The sequence below is a fragment of the Periplaneta americana genome, chromosome 12 (assembly GCF_040183065.1).
Source record: "Periplaneta americana isolate PAMFEO1 chromosome 12, P.americana_PAMFEO1_priV1, whole genome shotgun sequence".
In the NCBI taxonomy this organism is placed as follows: Eukaryota; Metazoa; Arthropoda; class Insecta; order Blattodea; family Blattidae; genus Periplaneta; species Periplaneta americana.
This window is the reverse complement of record NC_091128.1, coordinates 78,040,325-78,053,058: the sequence shown is the minus strand read 5'-3', so window position 1 is coordinate 78,053,058 and position 12,734 is coordinate 78,040,325. Positions and strand designations below refer to the sequence as shown.

The 12,734-nt window shown below is 37.2% G+C and overlaps 1 protein-coding gene across 3 annotated transcripts in view; it reads right to left on the bottom strand.

Moving 5' to 3' along the window:
- LOC138710585 (cardioacceleratory peptide receptor-like) overlaps positions 1–12,734 on the bottom strand; it is a 684,299-nt gene that overhangs the window by 160,536 nt on the left and 511,029 nt on the right. The window lies entirely within an intron of this gene.

The following is a 12,734-nucleotide window of genomic DNA, read 5'->3' as shown; positions in this document are numbered from 1 at the left end:
TAAACCAGATAAAATTTATTCCTTGGATATCTGGCTTAGAAACTCGCTGACAACTGTCGCAACTCCTGCATGACCATAATTTCTTCATTAAAGTCCTCATCGATCACATGGGTGATTCTTCATTAAGGGAACACTCCACTAAATATGACGACTTCTTTCCTACATAACACCCAATATAAATCACTGGAGATTCACTATGTTTCTCTGCTTACTCACTATACAGTACTTGCTATCTTGCAAAACCACAAAATAGTGTGCATAATATATTACCGGCTATTAGTAAAGTTCTTAAGCCTATTTTTAAATACATTTTTGGTTATTAGTAAAGCCTTTAGTAAGTCTGCAGGTAAAGCATTCCAGTCCCTGATAATACGATTGAGAAAAGAAAACTTTCCAGTGTCCGTCCTCTGTCTTCTTTCCCTCAATTTATGTGAAGAGTAATTTGGCGGCTGCAATCTATTCTTTATTTCTCTCCAGGCAGGCTCACCTCTGTATGTTTTGTACATTGCACATAGTCGAATTCGCGTTCTCCTGTCCGTGAGTGTGTCCCATTTTAATGTTGAATTATATGACAACGCTTGAGAGCCCGTTTTTTAATCTTTTCCAATGTCTTAATATGATCTAATCTGTAAAGATTCCAACATGGCAGCACCATAGTCCATTACTGGACGAACTAGTGACTTATATGCAATCTCTTTGGATTTATCAGAACCTTTTCTTAGTACCCTCATCACAAAGTGTACGTCTTATCATACGCACTGCCTCCTTTCTGGGTCTTGTACGACAAATCTTTTTTTCTAAGACTGACTTCCTTACTATAGCGTAAATAGTAAACGTGAATCGTCGATCATATACTTCACTTACTACATGGGCGTGTGTCGTATAATTAAAAGTTCCAGGAATACTTAATCTTGTAGCCTCCTGGGACAAAGTACAGCCGTACCTATTAGTTACAGAATGTTGGGGCTTGTTGGTGGTAGAGATAGTAACTTATTGGTGCTTTGTTACTGGTACTTTCAGTTCATGTTTGTGGATTGATGGTGCTTAGTGATGTTAATGTTGATGGTCAATATGATAAAGATGTTAATGGTGATGGAGATGGGTTGTCTTAGTTATGGGTGTGACGGCGTTTCGCAGCATGGCTGAAGTAGGCTTAATGTCAACATTACTGGTAGTGGTAGGTAATTGGTAATGATTGAGCTATACAATGGGGTGGTTGTGGTGATGATTTCAGACATCCAGTTAACGTTTATTTCACCTCAATTTGACAAGAAATCTTAAATATTCCCACAGAGAATTATGTATTCATTTACTATATAGGCGCATTCTAAACTTAGCCAAAACTACATTTTGTGAGTGTAGGTGTGTCTTTGTTAAAATAAGGTCATGTTCATAGACATTCACTTCAAACATAGCAGTAGGCCTACTTACTTCGGCAACTGACAATTTTGAGCAATCACACTTGCAAGGCGTCTCTCGCGGGCTTTGTACGCGTTTTTAATTCGCGCAAGCGCAGTTCCAGCGTGGGCGAGTTCATTCATGTGAATGACGCAGTGTCCCAAGTAATTAACCTCTCTTGTAACGGAAATATACTCCGCGTTAATTAAACTTTTAAACTGCTGCCGACCCGGATACAACGCTCCGAGGTAATCTGGTGTTTCACAGATCTAAGCGTTTCGTTTTAACACGTCTGTCTGACTTCTCGTGGGAGGAGGCACATTTCTAAATCTGTCTTCATCTTCGAGGTACATTAGAGGATGATAAACATTTCTTATTTGAGCGAAGGGATAATTGCCATTTGTAATATGACTTCTATTCTGGGATTCAGTACGCGAGGAGAGTGCGAAGGAACTGGCTTTTCCTTGTGTAGTGATTAAAAATACGAGTATTATAGACGCTACATTTTACTGTTTGAAATCTTAACTTGCTCCATTTATGTATCATAGGGACATATCTTAATACAAGCTTTAGAGGCATATTTTAATATTTACTTTCTATATGTAGGAAATTACGAGTAGAAATATTGTGATTCTGAAAAAATGTCGGTTTCCAGTTGTTCATGGAAATACACGTTGTCAGTATATCTCATGCCGGAAAGTGGTCTGTATGCAACTTCTAGAAAAGGGCTCCCCAAACTTTCGAGTACCGCAGCTCTTACTTCTTTTTGGCGGATCCTTAACAATGTTTTGCCTAATTTATGTCTTTAAACATATTCTTCTCTATGTAATATAATGAATTAAATGTTCTTAATACAGTAATAGCAATATTAAATTTTAATTTAAATTTAGAATTCATTCGTTCACTTCACTTACAGTTTTCTGCCCAAGGGCAGGTCTTTCACTGCAAACCCAGCATTCTCCAATCGTTCATATTTTCTGCCTTCCTTTTACTCTCTGCTTATGAGCCATATCTTAATGTCGTCTATCATTGACATCTTCTTTTGCCTCGAACTCTTCTCTTGTTCACCATTCCTTCCAGTGCATCCTTCAGTAGGCAGTTCCTTCTCAGCCAGTGACCCAATCAATTACTTTTTCTCTTCTTCATCAGTTTCAGCATCATTCTTTCTTCAACCACTCTTTCCAACACAACTTCATTTCTTATTCTCTCTGTCCACTTAACACGCTCCGCGGTCAGCGCGTCTGGCCGCGAAACCAGGTGGCCCGGGTTCAAATCCCGGTCGGGGCAAGTTACCTGGTTGAGGTTTTTTTCCGGGGTTTTCCCTCAACCCAATATGAGCAAATGTTGGGTAACTTTCGGTGTTGGACCCCGGACTCATTTCACCGGCATTATCACCTTCATTTCATTCAGACGCTAAATAACCTAGATGTTGATACAGCGTCGTAAAATAACCCAATAAAAAAAACACGCTCCATTCTTCTCCATATCGAAATTTCAAGTGCTTCTATTCGTTGTAATGTCAATGTTTCTGCCTATACAATGCCACACTCTACACAAAGCACTTCACTCTTCTCTTCCTTAGTTCTTTTTCGAGAGAACCGCAGAAAATGCTCCTTTTTCTATTAAACGTTTCCTTTACCATTGCTATTCTCCTTTTGCTCAAGTTACTGCTTGTTATATACCTCAAGTATGTGAAGCTGTCCACTTGCTCTACTCCCTCATTTAGAATTCGCAAGTTTACCTTCTTTATTTTTCTTCCGTTAACCATGGTCTTCGTATTGTTTGCATTTGTCTTTACTCTCATACTGCTCGCAGCTGTCATTTAGCTCCAGTAGCATATTCCTTAGTATCGTCTCCTCTTCTGCTAACAACGCCGTATCATCAGCAAATCTTATGCACATTATTCTTCTTCCTCCTACTATCACCCCTCTCATGTTTTGGAAATAGTTCTTCACTAAATCCTCCAAGTAGATGTTGAACATTGTTGGTGATAAACGGTATCTTTGTCGTACTCATTTCCATATTTCACTTCCTTCTGACATTTCTTCTCCTGTCCTGACTTTGACTCATTGTTTCATATAAAGGTCACAGAACAGCCTTCCTTCTTTCCAATTCACACCAATTTTTTTCAGGATCCCAGCAGTCTATTCAATACACTCTGTCAAATGCCGTTTCTAAATCAACACATACTATATACACTTATTATTCTGGAAGTGTCTTTCGCCGATTGTTCACAGCATTGTAAAATGTTTTTGCAGAACGAAAAGTTACGTTTTCTCGGATAAAATTTCTGCACCTTTAAAGGACTAAACTAATTTTTTTAAATCGTTTATTATCATAATATAGTGCTATCTAAAATTAACTGAGCATATTGGGAACTAAATCAATAACTTTCTCACAACACGCTATGAAATGCTTGATATGAAACTATCTGATCTTGAAAAGGAAGCAAAAATGAGCAAAATTGTATTAAACTAACAAGCAGCGAGGATATTATACTACTGATTGTTAAAAACGTCCTTAAGCTTACATTTCAATACATTTTTTTAGAAGAACCTAATTAGAGAATATGCAATCAGAAGCCTATAACATAAAGAGTTAGGCTATATTGTACGCGTACCAGTATCATAGCAGAAAATTCCTTTTATGCGGTATACAGGCAATCACTGTGGTGCATCAAACCTCAGACGTTTTTTGGCCTCAATCACAATTTTTCCTCGAAGGTTATCTATCTTCCGCCATGATCCTATTTCCTCTTTTTCTTTCCAGATAATGTTGCATCTGTTCAGTCCAGCGGAATCTCGGTTTTCCCAAAGGTCTCCTTCCATCTGGTAGTTCTTCCCAAGAAATTTTTATCAGAGATTGTTCTTCTCGTATTATACAGGATTGTTTCCTATCTATGTTAACGATTTTGAATGACGTCGCGTGCGTCAGGAATCACACCGATAGCTGAATTGCGGCGAGAAGTGACAGACCATAATCAGAGTGCACGGTGTATCACAGTAGCAATGTCCAAGAAAGTCGAGCCTTTTTGGGAGGGGTACATAACAACCCTTTCCGATGTCAAGTACAGTTACGTGAAAATCATAGGGAGCATGCAAAAAACGTGGTTTCGTTATTTCCAAGAAAAGCATCTTGTGTGTACCTAATAAGATTGGCAAAACTCGGATGGGATTAATTCCAGAGTGGAAAAAGCAAGCAAATCCACCCCCTGTCACAAGTCGCCGCACCCCACGAAATGATACAAATTAATTCCAATCTTATTAAGTACACAGAAGATGCCTTTCTTGGAAATAACGAAACCTCGTTTATTGCAGGCTTCTTTTATTTTTACTTATCTGTACTTGGTATCGAAAGGGTTGTTATGTACCCCCCTCCAAAAGGCTCGAGTTTCTTGGGAATTTCTGCTGTGAGTCGCCGTGCACTCTGACTATGAGATAACTCACTATTAGTCTGTCACTTCGCGCTACAGTTCAGCTATCGTGTGACTCCTGACGCACATGATGTCATTCAAATTCGTTACCGGTATCAGAGATCGGAAACAACCCTGTATGTCCTAACAAGCTCAATCTTCTACTTTTAATAGTGCTACAACATCTGGTTCCAACTACAGACTTCTTAATTCCCTGTTATTCCTGATTCGCCATTGTCAATTTTCTTGAATGCGGCCAAAAATCTTTCTCAATATTTTGTTTCCAAACATTATTAGTGCCCTCTCTGTTTTCTTTGTTACAACACATTTCTGTTCCATATATTAAAATGGGGAGAATTATTATTTTGTAACATCGCAGTTTTGTGGCTGAAGTAAGAATTTTGGATATCATTAATGACTACAGAGCAAAAATGCATCTGTTAGCTTTTTAAATGCGAGAAAAATTTCGATTTGTAATATATTTTTAACTGTGACTTTAATCCCAATATTGGAATTTGCCTACTTTCTGAAATTCTTGGTTACTATCTTAAGTGCATCTTTGTTGTGTCTCTTCTCGATATTTTTATGTATTAGGTTTTTCCCGGATTTATGAATAGGTCAACTTTGTTGTTCTTCTATTAATTCTTTGTTATGCTTATTAGTACCTAACACTGTTCTCCAACCAGGAGATTAACTGTGGAAGGAATGTGCTTACTATTGCGTCATCTATTGGACCGAAGTAGATAGATAATATTACCGTTACAACGTTAGTTTAAAAAACATGCGCTCTCCTGCATATGTTATTTCCTGTATGGAGGGATTAAAAAACCAGGAGATTAACCGTGATCTAATTTTGTTATCATTTGTACTTTGAGAGTTAGCCAATGGAGATACGTGTACCCACATGTTTGACCTTATGACATCAACATTTATTCATAGCATCACCCCGCTCCGTCTCATTCCCCTGAGACTTTCTGCTGGTTGGAGTACAGTATGTCATCAGCGTAGACTAAAACCGATTAGAAATTTTCCCCAGTTGTGCACTATGTGTGCTATAACTGACTTATGTGTTACCTATACGGAATACGAAAATTCAATTTCCTATTGAATAATTATATTTAGATGTGTTGTTTCAGTAATAGCGAAGAAACATAAACTCTGATATTATTCGCAACGTGATAAAGGAACTGAACTGTAGTGAAAACTTAAAACTCTAATTAAAAAATACGATATAGCCTATGTTATCTTTATTTTTAAGTGAGACAAAAATTTCATGCTGAAATGGAATCAGTAAATATATAATAAGTTTTAATTAAACCATCTATGCTTAACATAGATAAGCATAGATGGTTTAACTAAAACTCATTTTATATTATTGTGAGCTTATCGGAAAACCAAAACAAAAATGAAATTGGAATCACTAAAGGCAAATACTGTGTTTTTTAATAGGTTATTTTACGACGCTTTATCAACATCTTAGGTTATTTAGCGTCTGAATGAGATGAAAGTGATAATGCCGGTGAAATGAATCCAGGGTCCAGCACCGAAAGTTACCCAACATTTGCTCATATGGGGTTGAGGGAAAACCTCAATCAGGTAACTTGCCCCGACCGGGAATCGAACCCTGGCCTCCTGGTTTCGCGACCGTCACTCCATAGGTGTGGGCAATATACTGTGGTAAATCAGCTTTGATACATACGGGGTCTACAAACAATTTGACGTTCATAGCGCTAGTTTACACCCCCAGCCCCAGTAGGTATTTTCATTACGGGGACTCTACATATTGTTTTCCGATAGCCGCACGCATGCGTACGAGCGTGGGCAGTGTAATGAGTCAGTGTGTCCCGTGAATGGAGTCTGAGGGATGCGGACCGTGCCGGTCAGCTGTCACAGGTAGCGTGGCTTCAGGCGTGACAGCACATAATTACACCGGGCGCCCACGCTGGCGGACGATGGCAATATAAACAAGCAAGTCGTGTGATTTTAATCTCAACGTCCGTTCGAAAATCGTCGCCTTATTGCCAATAACAATTCTCTTGTATCAGGCTCCCGTCACACAATCGGTAGATGCACGTAAAATTGAATGCTGTGATGAAGTACTACATATAGGCCCAAATACCAATTAGTAAACGAGAATAGCTAGGGTTACCATTCGTCCGGCAAAAGGAGGACATGTCCTCTTTTTTAATCATTTTATCCTGTCCGGCAGGCATTAAAAAAAAATTGAAATGTCCGACATTTCGCATTTTAACTAGAATTAATATGAATATTGAATAATGTGCGATATTATGCACAGAATATCTAAAGAAATGGTGAAAACCTATGAAAGAATTTAATTTCTTTCAATGGTTGAAGCTGGAGCACATAAAAAACATAAAATATGATGACCTATTGACATGAATTGAATTCTTACAGTCTAAAATGTCACTATTCATGACCCTAAGCTATTTTATCAATTTTATTCTGCAATATACAAGATATGCCAATCAAGTTAATTTGGACGAAGATTTAAATTTAGATAAACAAAGGTGCAAATTCTTCAATTTCAATAGTTCTGCGAGCACTGAAACTTTCTCAGAGCTCTTAAAAATATGTCAATTCTATTTATTTATCCCAAGTCACAATGGAAGTGCTGAGAGAGTATTTTCCCTAATATCTGCTCAATGGACAAAAGAAAGAAATCGTATGCTAACGCAGACAGTCAGACATCATGGTAAAATATAATTTCAAGGACATGTCCTGTAAACAGTTCCATAGTTATTTGTTACAAGATATAAGTTTGTCTCTTCAGGCTCTTGTGCACAAAATGGGCTCCACCGGTAAGTAGGGTACAGATGTATTACTGATCCAGCAACTAGTGAGAAAACTAAGGTGAGCCGTTGTTTTTATCCTTAATTTTTCTCATACCAATTTTTAAAAAGTCATCCTTTTTCAGCAATGTCCTCTTATTTTAGATTCACTGTCCTCCTATAGAATTTCTTCTCATGGTAACCCTAAGAATAGCCGAACTATTATAGGCAGAAAAGTGGGCTAGATATTTTATTCCTTCTTTCTTCTTTCTTCCTTTCTTTTCTCCTTTCTTTCTTTCTCTCTTTCCTTTTTTATTTCTCTCTCATCCTTTCCTTTTTCTTTCTTCCTTTCTTCTTTCTTTTTTCTCTCTTCCATTTTGCTTCCTCCATTTTGACTTTATTTTTCTCTTTCTTTCTCTCTAATTCTTTCTTTCTTCCTTTCTCTTTCTTTTTTATTTCTTTTTTTCGTCCTTCCTCTTCCCTTCTTTCTATTCTTTTTCTTTCTTTCTTTCTCTCTTTTCTTTCTGACTTTCTTTCTTTCTTTATCTCTTTCCTTCTTTCTTTCTTCCTCACTTTTCCTTTCTTTCTGACTTTCTTTCTTTCTCTCTTTCCTTCTTTCTTTCTTCCTTCCTTTTTTTCCTTTCTTTCTGTCTTTCTTTCTCTTTTCTTTTTTCTTTCTTTCTTTTTCCTTTCTTTCTTTCTTTCTTTCTTTCTTTCCTTCTTCCTTTCTTCATTATTTTTTCCTTTCTTTCTTTCTTTCTCTTTCCTTCTGTCTTCCTTTTTTCTTTCTTTCTGTCTTTCCGTCTTCCTTCCTTCTTTCCTTTCTTTGTAATTCTTTCTTTCCTTCTTTCCCTCTTTCCTTCTTTCCCTCTTTCCTTCTTTCTTTCTTCCTTCCTTTTTTCTTTCTTTCTTTCCCTCTTTCCTTCTTTTTTCCTTCCTTTTTTTCTTTCTTTCTGTCTTTCTTCCTTCCTCTCTTTCCTTCTTTCTTCCTTCCTTTTTTTCTTTCTTTCTTCCTCTCTTTCTTTCTTCCTTCCTTTTTTCTTTCTTTCTGCCTTTCTTCCTTTCTTCGTACTTATTCGTGTTAGATGCTGAATAGATCCCGGGGCCATAGTGCTTCTGGGAGGGTTAAATCAGTGGAAAAATCCATAACCCCATAGGGAATCGAACTCGCAACCTTACAGCATTAGGCCTGATCCACAATAAATCGGGAACGGAAACTAGAACGAGAACGGAAAAATTATTAGAATACATAATTTAAATGTGAGCATTCACAATTATTAACGAGAGGCTTGCCAGAGCCCGGGAACATCTTTGTCTCACAGCCTACTAGATTCTTTCTTTTGTCATGATAAAGCTATTTAGTCGTCGTATATTTTGTAACAAGGAGGCCGTGACATAATTTCTTCTTCAAACATAGTTTGTAACTAACTCAGAAATTCGGTAGAATCACTTTAATATATGCTACATGTAGCCTATATTGAATTCTTAAATATTCCGTACCATCAATTTTGAAGTTGACTACCTTGTGTTTATATTGTCTAGCTTGTATTCATGAGAGAACGTCATTGGTCAGTTATACACACATAATGTCAGAAAGCGTAATATAGATTTTACATATCGTTATTGGCATATAATCGAAATGCATAATCGTTTCCGTTCTCAGGTTTTTGTAAATAAAAATCTTCACATTCACGCCCTCCGTTTCCCGTTCTTGTTCTGGTTCTAGTTCCCGTTTATTGTGAACCAGCCTAAGCCTTAACCACGATGCTACCGCGCGCTTCCAAATCTCAAATCTACACTCTATATTTTACTCCGATTTCTTTTCATGTTACTACCCACGTTTCGGAACTATATAGAAGAGCGTACACAGTTGTTGTTTTATAAAATCTCAGTATAGTTTCCCTTCTTGTTTTATTTTTCAAGGTTCGATGGATGATATTGGTATTACAATAATACGAATAGAAACTCATAGAATTGCAAAAATATTAGGCCTATAGTGAGTAAAGGATCCTAAAGATAACCGAAACCTGGACAGCTGGATGACGTTTATGAAAATCTGAATAGTATGAGTAAATCAAGTGGAAGTAAATAGCTGAAGATAGAAATGGGAAGAAGAAATTAATTGAAAAAGGAAAACAGACAAACGGTTGTAGTAACGCTTAAGTAGTAATTGCTTCATCTCCACGAGCCGCCAATGTTCAGAAAGTAACAGTATGGAGAAAGATGAATGGAACATCTTGATACATCGCCAGAAAGACGAATTGAAAAACAAACTGTAGAATTCCATTCTTCCGGAAGAGAAATACAAAGCCAGACAAGGAAGAAGGAGTCTGAGAGCGTAACCGGAACACACCACTCCGTGACGGGAAGAAGGTGAACAAGAAGGTTTACCGTAAGAAATTTTGAAGTTTCAATCGGAAAACTTGGAAAAATATTCTTCTATCCCTATTTTATTTGTTTAACTGTTGTTTTTCCCATTCCATGAAATATGTTACAATTTGCTGTCGCTTCTCTGATTTTTCATTTAGAAAAGAACACACAGAAAACTACTACTGCGAACGGAAGTGTAGGCCTCCTGAGGAGAGAGATACTGTGCCTTGATCAGGGATTACGGCTGCACCTGTGATATTGATCAATTACATTAAATTGACAAGGCAGTACATTAATTATAGTTTCTATTGAATGTGCAAAACTAGACATGCTTGTGTTATTCCTTTCAGCATATTAAACATTGCCTTCATGGTTGTTCTAAGGTTGAAAATTTGTAGACCATACTTAAGAAAAGCGACGGCAATTCGAAATTCGGAATTTTACAAGAGAGCGAAAAATCGACCTGGGTACAAATCGACTTCTGGATCTTAGCGCCATCTCTTTGATCGAACTTTGAATGACTTGATGTGACATCCATCGTTGTGGAAGCAGTCTGCAATACATTGAAAATTTAATTTTTATGAAGACCTGATAACGCGCTAGATTTGTACCTAGGTAAATAATCTAAATGCTTTCAGAATTAATAGCGTATGCTTTATTCCTATAATGTAGGCATAGGCCTACTACTTATGCTACATGCATACGTATGTATTTCCCTGTGTACCAAATAGTAATTCTAAGATGATTATTTTTGTCGATCATTTCTCGCTCAAACTGAATATCGTCTGCAATTGCGAGCGTCGTTAAATAAAATACTGCTGTTGTTTAGTCTACTGTTTGGAGAACGGTTCGAATCTCATAAGTGATACCAATAAGATATCTATGGGGTAGGTTTACCAGTTTCTTTCTCCCTAATTTACTACTATTACTATCTTGATCTCCTTCTATTCCCATTATCCTCCTTCTATTCCCCTTGTTCTCTTTTTAATTTGCTTCGTTATCCTTGTATTCTCCTTACTCCTTGTACTCCCTTTGTTCTCGTCGATTGCATATTTTTAAACCTTATCTTTCCCTCTTGTTCATCGCTTACCCTTGTTCTTCTTGTCTTCTCCTTATTCCCTTTGTTCACCTTGTCTTCTCCATTTCTTCCTTGTATTCCCCTTTTGCCTTCTATTCCCTTTTGTCTCTTTGTGTTCCTCTTTTCCTTCTTGTTTTGTCCTTTTTCTCTTTGTGTTGCCCTTTTCTCCTTGTATTACTCTTTTTTCTCTTGTATTACTCTTTTCTCCTTGTATACCCCTTTCCTTCCCACCTTTTCTCCCTGTATTCCCATTTTCTTCTTGTATTCTCCTTTTTCTCCTTGAATTTTCCATTTTATCCTTGTATTTCTCTTTTTCTCTTTGTGCTCTTCCTTTTCTACTTGTATTCTACTTTTTCTTCTTGTAATCTCCTTTTTCTACTTGAATTTTCCATTTTATTTTTGTATTCTCCTTTTTCTCCATGTGTTCTTCCCTTTCTCCTTGTGTTTCCTCTTTATTCTTTATGTTCCCCCCTTTTCCTTGTGTTTTCCCTTATGTTCCCCCTTTTTCCTTGTGTTCCCCATTTTCTCCTTGTTTTCCCCTTTTCCCTTGAGTTTCTCTTTTCTCCGTATGTTTCCCCTTTCATCCTTGTGTTTCTTATTTTTTTTTGTTTTTCCCCTTTATTCCTTGTGTTCCTCCCTTTTTTCTTTGTGTTCTCCTTTTTTCTTTGTGTTCCCCCTTTTCTCCTTGTTTCCCCTTTTTCCCTTGTGTTTCCCTTTTCTCCTTATGTTTCCCCTTTCATCCTCGTGTTTCTCATTTTTTTTGTTTCCCCCTTTATTCCTTGTGTTCCTCCCTTTTTTCTTTGTGTTCTCCCTTTTTTCTTTGTGTTCCCCCTTTTCTCCTTGTTTCCCCTTTTTCCCTTGTGTTTCCCTTATCTCCTTATGTTTCCCCTTTCATCCTTGTGTTTCTCATTTTTTTTTGTTTTCCCCCTTTATTCCTCGTGTTCCTCCCTCTTTCTTTATGTTCTCCCTTTTTTCTTTGTGTTCCCCCTTTTCTCCTTGTTTCCCCTTTTTCCCTTGTGTTTCCCTTATCTCCTTATGTTTCCCCTTTCATCCTTGTGTTTCTCATTTTTTTTTGTTTTCCTCCTTTATTCCTTGTGTTCTCCCTTTTTTCTTTGTGTTCTCCCTTTTTTCTTTGTGTTCTCCCTTTTTTCTTAGTGTTCTCCCTTTTTTCTTTGTGTTTTCCCTTTTTTTCTTTGTGTTCCCCATTTTCTCCCTGTTTTCCTACCTTTTCTCCTTGTTTTCCCCCTTTTCCTTGTGTTCCCTTTTCTCCTTGTGTTTCTCCTTTCATCCTTGTGTTTCTCATTTTTTCCTTTTATTCCTCCCTTTTTTTCTTTGTGTTCTCCCTTTTTTCTTTGTGTTTCCCTTTTTTTCTTTGTGTTCCCCCTTTTCTCCCTGTTTTCCTACCTTTTCTCCTTGTTTTCCCCTTTTTCCTTGTGTTCCCTTTTCTCCTTGTGTTTCTCCTTTCATCCTTGTGTTTCTCATTTTTTCCTTTTATTCCTCCCTTTTTTTCTTTGTGTTCTCCCTTTTTTCTTCGTGTTTTCCCTTTTTTTCTTTGTGTCCCCCCTTTTCTCCTTGTTTTCCCCTTTTTCCTTGTGTTTCCCTTTTCTCCTTCTGTTTCCCCTTTCATCCTTGTGTTTCTCATTTTTTCCTTTTATTCCTCCCTTTTTTCTTTGTGTTCTCCCTTTTT